This window comes from Lepisosteus oculatus, chromosome 4 (assembly GCF_040954835.1).
Source record: "Lepisosteus oculatus isolate fLepOcu1 chromosome 4, fLepOcu1.hap2, whole genome shotgun sequence".
In the NCBI taxonomy this organism is placed as follows: domain Eukaryota; kingdom Metazoa; phylum Chordata; class Actinopteri; order Semionotiformes; family Lepisosteidae; genus Lepisosteus; species Lepisosteus oculatus.
The window spans coordinates 24,185,860-24,194,260 of record NC_090699.1 but is presented as its reverse complement, the minus strand read 5'-3'; the positions used below and the strand labels follow the sequence as shown (position 1 = coordinate 24,194,260).

Here is an 8,401-nt window from a genome sequence, read left to right as displayed (position 1 = left end):
CAGATAAGAGTTTTTTTTTTCAATCCAGGGTGCTATTACCCGATTAAGGTTCATTGGGGGAAAATATGGATTGGCTATATTGAAGGAAATCAGTTTAAAATAATTTGGTCCCTCAAGCTGTGAAAATGCTCAATTAAATATGGTGTTTTCTGTGGGGTCCCAACAAAAGAAATGTACTTTGTTAGCATATCCTTAGTATTATTTCTGTTTGTAGTTGCTGTCTGTGCTATTTATAAAGGTTATTGTTTACTTTGAATTCACAGTTCTTCTTCAATTACAACAATTAACTGGAATGAAATGGTTATTGAGATTGTCTTCTGGAAAAAAAATAAAACTGAGTGCCTGAAGGCATACGAAGGAGAAAAAATTAGCATGGCACAGAAAGAATGGCAGTTTAAATCCAAATTGCCAGGCAAATCTGTTGGGGTCATACTAGTTAAAAACTGATATGCTTTCCAATTGTTTTTAGTTTGTGCGAGACTGAAAAGCTTTCCATTTTCGTGGCCTACAGGGCAGCTTCGAGAGCCTTTCTCCAGAAGCTAGTTCTACATTATATGTGAAGGAAAACACTTGCCAGCAATAATCAACCGAAATCCTTCAGATCACAACAGAGAAATATTAAATTATGCACCTGACCTTGAGACTAATATTCAGGCCGCAAAAGGTCCCCCAAAAAGGTGCAGCAACAACCTTGAGCTTTTTCTTTTGTATTGCATGTCTGATGCTCATGTTGAATCTGTTGTACAGAATGCAGAATACAAGGAGATAGAAAATTAAAGAACACACTGGATGTTGAGTGTAAAATTATAATCATTTTTGTAGGATTACCATATTTGAACATTCAAAAAAAGAAGACACTTCGTCGGCTGAGGTGGGGGACAAGTTTTGGCTAGTCTGAATGGTTTGTTTCTTCAGAGCCCTGGGGTGTATATTGTTGTCACATCCAGGGTGAGAGCAGTTGTGTGCCTTCAGTGCCACTTTGCTCCCTGCCAGGCTCGGGCTTGGTCCTTGCTGCTGCTCTCTGCATGATAAGCAGTTTGATAATGGCTGGATGGAGGTAGTTTCAATAGCGTTTTGATTGTTTGCTCAGATAATTGCTGTAGATCAGGGGTTCCCAACCTGCAGGCTCACACACCTGGTTTTTGTTCCAAACAAGATGTGTTACGCAATTGAACACTTAATTTAATTGACAGGAATAGTGTTAACTGTTGGAGTATATTCTGATTTTAAACATGTCTGTTATCTTTCTCACTGCTGCATTTTATTATACCATCAATATTCAAAGTTTTGAATAAAAAAATCAATGATCTTGATGGTTCAATTAAGGCCTCAATCAGGTAATTAAGCTCACCTGGCTGGAATGGAGGCCGGCAAGTGTGCTTGTGCCCCCAGGACCAGGAATGCGGACCCCTTGCCTCAGATAATGACATTAGAAGGGCCCTGGTTAGGTTAATTAGTGCATGTTTAGCCATTGTCCTTTTGCTCATTATACAATTGAAATGATCAAATCATTTGTTTTTATAACACCAGAGGATTTAGTCAGAAAATGTGTTCGAAGAACAGTTAATATTGGATATGTGGTCCATACTGAGTATGTACACAGCATCAAATTCAACAATTAAAATACTGTATGCTTCTAAATAAAGGAATAGATTGCTGCATTGTTGAAATTTTTCATTGCCAACCTTCTCTCCTGAGGTAATTAGCATGGACTGAAATGAGCTCTGCAGGATAATACTCAGACAGAGCTGTCAAAACTGTTTAATGTGTAGTATGATCTGAAATACACTCTATGACATCCAACATAACCTCAACAGTATGATAAAACCCCCCAAACCTTAAAATGACTTAAAAGATTGAATGCTTATACAGACCAATATTTAATTGTTGCTCTTTTTATGTTTTTATCCTTCAGTAGAAGTTGTTCCCTTATCATTCATTCCAAATTTAATGAGGTAATCAAAGGTAATACTTCAAACGGACTTAAACCGAGAATATTATTTCTCAGTGTTTAACTTGCAAAAGTGAGACCCACTAAAAGTGCTTATTTTATAATACAGAAGTACAAATACTACACAGTAAAGACATTTGATTTCCTGATGGTGTTTTAAGTGCTCTATAGATGGAGAAAATACACCAGATTAAAAGGGACTAATTTAAAAACTAATTCATTTAGTTTGTTTTAGACAAATAATTAGACACACTGGTAAGATAATTTACATTAACATTTAATAGCTAAAGTATGTACAAGAAGACAGATATTAAACACTATTACATGACCATTTGCAGTATAGTTTACAGTATGTAAGCTAAACAACATATATAAAGAGACTGTACATACTGTATATTTAAAAAACAAGACAAATTACATTTCATTGTAATAGTCAAATTACATTGCATGTATACTGGTATAATTAATAAAAACAAGACTAGACAGTTTTCAGCTGTTTAATTTTGAAGCTCATCAATGACTTATGACAATTCTAGCCAAATGTTTTTTTTTATTGCACTCCAAGTTAACAATAGTTGTTGAAACAAACATTATGCTGAAACAAAGCTTATATAATTTAATAGCCTCATAAAGTAGTTGTTACATAAATTGGAAAGAGTGAGGCACAGTAAAAAAACAAAATTAACGCTAGCCATCCTGGGAAGTTGAAAATCCTTTTGCCGTCAGTGGTATGAAACAAACAAGCGCATGAAATTCCCCAAGTTGTCAGTGCTCCTCTTCGGAAAGAAAGTCGGCTGTGATCAAGTAGATTACCTCTGCAGCCCCATTTTCCCATGCCGTATACCTCTTTACAGCTACGTCTCAAAGAGGTATATGCATAGGAAAAAGGAACAACGAGCACAATGCCTTCTGACTTGTTACTTTCTTGACCTAAGGAGAGTCAACCACAGTTTGAAACAGAAGTTGTTCTAAAATAACCACACGCATGTTTAACTGTTAACTTTTCATAGTTCTCTCTTAGAAATGTTTGGTAAACCAAAACTTTTTTCTCTTTAACCTCTCTCTCATACAAATAAAAGAAAACCCACCAATTTCCACAACATGACAATTTTATCTTTTCTTGCGAACTAAACAGTTCCATACACATATAATACCGGTGTGGCTCTGTTACTGATTTTATTTTATTTTATTTATTTACAAGTGATCATTTTAGATAAACATGTTATAAAATGTATTATGCATAAGGAAATAACTATTAAGGCCTTTGTGCAATAACAGAGGTACACTTTAACATTGCCACTCTAATAAAATTAAATACCTGATTTAAAGAGAACAACCTATTGGAACTTAATTCAGAATGGAAAAAGTGCCAGCTTACCGTGTTAAGAGGCCAGGCTATCTCCTCTCTTTCGGCATGTCCACTTCAGAATTTATTTGTTGTGTAAGACCTTGAAGATGTTTAAGGAAAACAGAGTAGCTGTTTTCACAGCTAAGCAATCGCCTACCTTTTTTTTTTTTGGCAAGGACTGAAACTGCACCTGCAGAAATGAACACATCATTTCAACAATGGCAACAAGGAAAAAAAAATTTCGAACTGGAAAGTGCCTTGCTCTGCAAAGTCTGTCAACAAGGTCCGTTCAAGCACTTTTTAGAGATTGGCGGGTATTAGAGTGTGTTGTAATTCTAATTATGCTGTCAAATAGATAATAAGCTATCTTGCCTTCAGACGTCAATGCTGTGGAAAAGCAGAGAGAAGAGCAGAACTCCTTGTTCCCAAAAGTTGAAAGTTTCTTATCTCCCAGGGTCCTTCACAGAAGATAGGTTGTTACTTGGGCCTCAAGGTCTGTGGACAAGGCTTCTAAAAGCTATTTCAGCAAAACCAAGGCAAGCTGTTCTCCATCAAGGACAAGGCAGACTGTGTTTTGCTTAAAAAGAATGAAATTATTTTTTTAACCATTTCATAGCAACTTTTAATTGCTTTTCAAAAGTAGGATCAGACAGTACATACAAAAATCATTTTTCCATGTTAAACCTTGTGGGCTTCTTTCATGAAAAGCTCTTTACTGAATTTCCTAAATAATTATGAATAAACATATATAATATAAATAATTATCCTTGAAGTTTCTTGACAGAGTTTCAAGTTATAGGTACACTACCTGAATGTATCTGAAAGAACTGTTGGACATATGGCAGAGAACATTTGGCAATGACATGTTTATAGAAAGAATATTAAATGTTTTTTTTAGAAAATAAAAACAATTGTTACCATTCTTGGTTTATTTTTCCAACTTGTCTTGAATTAAAAATCAAGAAGCATTTGTGAGGATGTACATTATATTTAAAAAAGATTACTATTGAGGAAATATTTTGAATGTTTTCTGTAATCTTACACATTCTTACAGATTTTATACATAGGTAGATCCTGACGTATATTTCTATCATAGAGTTGTTCTCTACTTGGGCATCAAAATACAGCACCTTTTATTTGTCCATATTTTTTTTTCTGGGCACTACTGATATCCAACAGTACAATTACAAAGGTGAATGAATGTTACCAATAGATGGCAGCAATTTCAGATATTTTTCTGTTCTGTGAGCCTCTTCGCTTTATTCTACAAGCCAACTTAGCTTCACAGTGCACATCTTAGATGGACATTATATTTCTTCACTAACCTCACTATGTGTTAGTCTAATTGAATTTCAGAATTTTAAACTTCACTGTTCAGTCAGAATATCCTGTGAGCAGCCCAGTTTACACTGAATCGACTTGTAAAAAGATAGACTGCATGGCCCATTGATCATGTCAGAATGTTTTATTAGAAATTGACAACTGATTTTCTTTTTGAGTTTGTCAAAGCAAGGCTTTTAATACTCACACCTGCTATATTCTCAGATTTTGATTTCTTCATGCAGAAAAATGAGCAAGGAGAGTTTTCTCATGATTTTGAAGCCAAAATGTCGAATTATTTAAAGTTCATTAAGTTCTACACTGATTGCCCTGGAAGCACAGGGGTCAGAATTGCTGTCTTGCAGCACTTGGGCCCTGAGTTCAATTTCAGACTTGGGGTGCTATATGCTTGAAGTTTGTATATTCCCCTCATGTTTATATGGGTTTCCTCCCACAGTTCCAAAACACACTGGAAGGGAAAATTGAGCATGGTGAGAGTGAGAGTGTATCTGCGAGTGCCCACCCAGGATGTACAAGAATTGGGTGAAGCAGTTAGAAAATTGATGGATGGATGTTGAATACTTTACGTGTGCAGGGGTCTTGGATTCTGTTCCTGGAGGGCCTTGTCTTCTGGTTTTTATTCCAAAGCAAGACCAATTAAACAATTAACCCGATTATTTTCTAGGTTCTATATAGGATTTTACAGTTGATTACACAGAAGTCTATTTCATTAAAAGTTTTAATTGAAAGCCTGATTAGAAGTATTAAAGACATGTAGCTATATGTACTTTTAATGTGGCAGCCCTTTTAGAACTGAGTTTGAGACCCCTAGACTAGAGCTGGTCCTGGGGACCCACACGCCTGCTGGTTTTGTTCCACCTGAACACTCAGTAACATAATCTAACCCTTCATTTTTTCAATTTGAATTGTTGGCTGTTCCTAAATATGTAGGGGGTTGCCTATTAACCATTTCTTAAGCAGCTTAATAATTAAAAAAAAAAACTTCCAAATGTTCTGACCAAGCAACATTTTGGTTCATTTATTGATTCAATTAAGTATAGAGCTACAGTGAAAACCAGCAAGTCTGTGGTTCCCCTGGACAAGGACTGGGATCCCCTGTATTACATTATGAATACATGCCAGGAGAGACAAATAATACTGGTACAGTTGTTGTTTTAAAGATAGGTTGTTTGTCTTCCAGTTTTATATTCTACAGACAGTACAGTAAACTTCATCTTTAGTTGTCTATTGTTGTTGGATATTTTTTTTTCCTTAACAGCAGTGAAGCAAGGGTTTGGAATGATGTAACCAGCTGAAGAATCTAAGTCAAGAATAAACATCTCGAGTCTCCAAGGCCAGCAATATAGTCTGATTAAACTTCAGTTCTGATGCAAATGAGGGAATTGGACTAAGTGTTTGGAAAATATGTCTTTTTGAAAAAAACTAGCAGGACCTTCAGTTGACAGCACCTTTCTCTGTGAAGCACTCAACATTTAAAGACATTGCACAGGCAATTATGACGGAAGAACATCTTCCTTCATAATTTCTTAAACTTATATAGCGCTTTTCTGGACTGTCCACTCAAAGCGGTTTACAGGTAATGGGGATTCCCTTCCACCACCACCAATGTGCAGCATCCACCTGGATGATGCGACTGCAGCCATAGTGCGCCAGAACGCTCACCACACATCAACTATTGGTGGGGAGGAGAGCAGGGTGATGAAGCCAATTCATAGATGGGGATTATTAGGAGGCCATGATTGGTAAGGGCCAATGGGAAATTTGGCCAGGACGCCGGGGTTACACTGCTACTCTTTTCGAGGAGCGTTCTGGGACTTTTAATAACCACAGAGAGTCAGGACCTCGGTTTTATGTCTCATCCAAAGAGTGGCGCTTGTTAACTGTGTGGGCAGTTAACTGTCTGTGTGGGCATTAGGACCCACACAGACCACAGGGTGAGCGCCCCCTGCTGGCCCCACTAACACCTCTTCCAGCAGCAGCCTTAGTTTTTCCCAGGAGGTCTCCCAACCAGGTACTGATCAGGCTCACACATGCTTAGCTTCAGTGGATTGCCAGTTGTGAGTTGCAGAGTGATATGGCTGATGGAAACTTGATGAAAGGTAAAATGTCCATTTACATTGCATCTTTTATGAATTTTTTTTAAATTTACGTTTGTTCCAAGACCATTTTAGGTTTGGTGTCAGAATGACTTCTGTATTTAAGACCATGCTTTGTTTTCATTACTATAAAAATCTTTCTAAACATTAAGCAAAGTGATGTTTTCTGAATGTTATCCATCTCAGGCTTCAGACTGGATAAGTAGACTAGCTACACTTGTCAGCGGGATATTAAGTCTTTCATCTGGACTCATGTTATGACTACTGGTTTTTTATAGTGGTATTGAGATGTTAGTGTGCAGAGTTGCCTAGTACGTAAGGTAAGGTAGAAATAAGGGATTCTCATTTTTCATTGATTTCTTTGAGATGTTATAAATGTATATACTGTATATATACATACACTTTAAACAGAACTCTGAGGTACTACGTTTCACAGACTGAAGCACAATTCATCCATTTTCTAACTGCTTCATCCACTTCCAGGTCATGGGGGAGCCAGATCCTATCCCAGCAAGCAATGGGTACAAGGCAGGGTTTACCCTGGATGGCTGTACATACTAGGACTTATTTTCCAAGAAACCAATTAACCTTATTAATAAAAAAACACATAAACTCAGGGAGAACATGCAAACTCCACACAGATAGCACTCCAGATCCTGAATTTACTCCAGGGACCCAGCTCATGCAGCAATACTGGACTACTGTGCCACCCTTCTACCGTAGAAATAATCCAAGCAGTTTAATTTCTGTAATTTATTAATTCCAATGTAACATGTCCTAGATGCAGAACAATGTTTCATTTCAAGTTAAATACTTAAAAACTGTGAGATTGTCAAATTTTTATGTAATTATCAAAAATCCAATTTTATTGAATTATCATTTTTCATTTTACGATTAATGTTGACAATTATTCCCCTTTCACGCAAATTATAAGAAATCAGTTAATATGTGATATTGCTCTTGTTACAGTATTTTTTAAAGTAGAGAAAATGCCTTGTATCCTAATCTTATTGCAAGTTGTATCTTAATATTTGAGTGGTATTACTATTATGTGCCCTTAGTATTACACAGCCTCATACAAAATCAATACGCTGTGTGGTGGAAATTTTAGTTTTGACATTGCTATGTTTCTCAAGACAAGAGGTCACTGGTAAAAATCTATTTTAAGATTAATAATCTTCTGAAGACAAGGACACCACCATGAAACAAAATAATGCTTCCAGCAGTTACAAATGTGTGTGTGTTCCTTAACACCAGAATGCTCTTCAGCTAAATATGAAAGACTCCCATCTTTACTATTATCTGACTAACTAATGCAGTATTTATTTGGATTCCTAATTGTATGTTAATCTCCTGTTTCACAGTCAAATGTATGAAAGAAAATAGCACGAAATAGCTGTGACCAACACATAACAGATACTGTTTAAAAGAAATTAAGGGAAAGGAGAATTATAGCTCTGTCATATTGAAATATAGTATATAGATGAAAGCAGGATTATTTTAAAGAGACTTTAAAGTTCATACTTTGTTCCTCAATGGTGGGGATCTTGAAATACTATGATTACATAATCAAACATTTTCAATAACATTTCTTCACACAGCGTTTTTGATGAACTCATTGGAAACAAATGTACAAATATTTACAAACAAAAATATTTTTGGAGA

The 8,401-nt window shown here is 36.1% G+C and overlaps 1 long non-coding RNA gene across 1 annotated transcript; it reads right to left on the bottom strand.

Annotated features, from left to right (window-relative positions):
* Window positions 1-2,207: 2,207 nt before the first annotated feature.
* LOC107077328 (uncharacterized) lies at window positions 2,208-3,665 on the bottom strand. Its single transcript, XR_001478378.2, has 2 exons — window positions 3,330-3,665; window positions 2,208-2,881 (listed from the first exon to the last, which is right to left on the bottom strand). It is a non-coding gene; the product is annotated as an uncharacterized lncRNA (long non-coding RNA).
* Window positions 3,666-8,401: the final 4,736 nt, after the last annotated feature.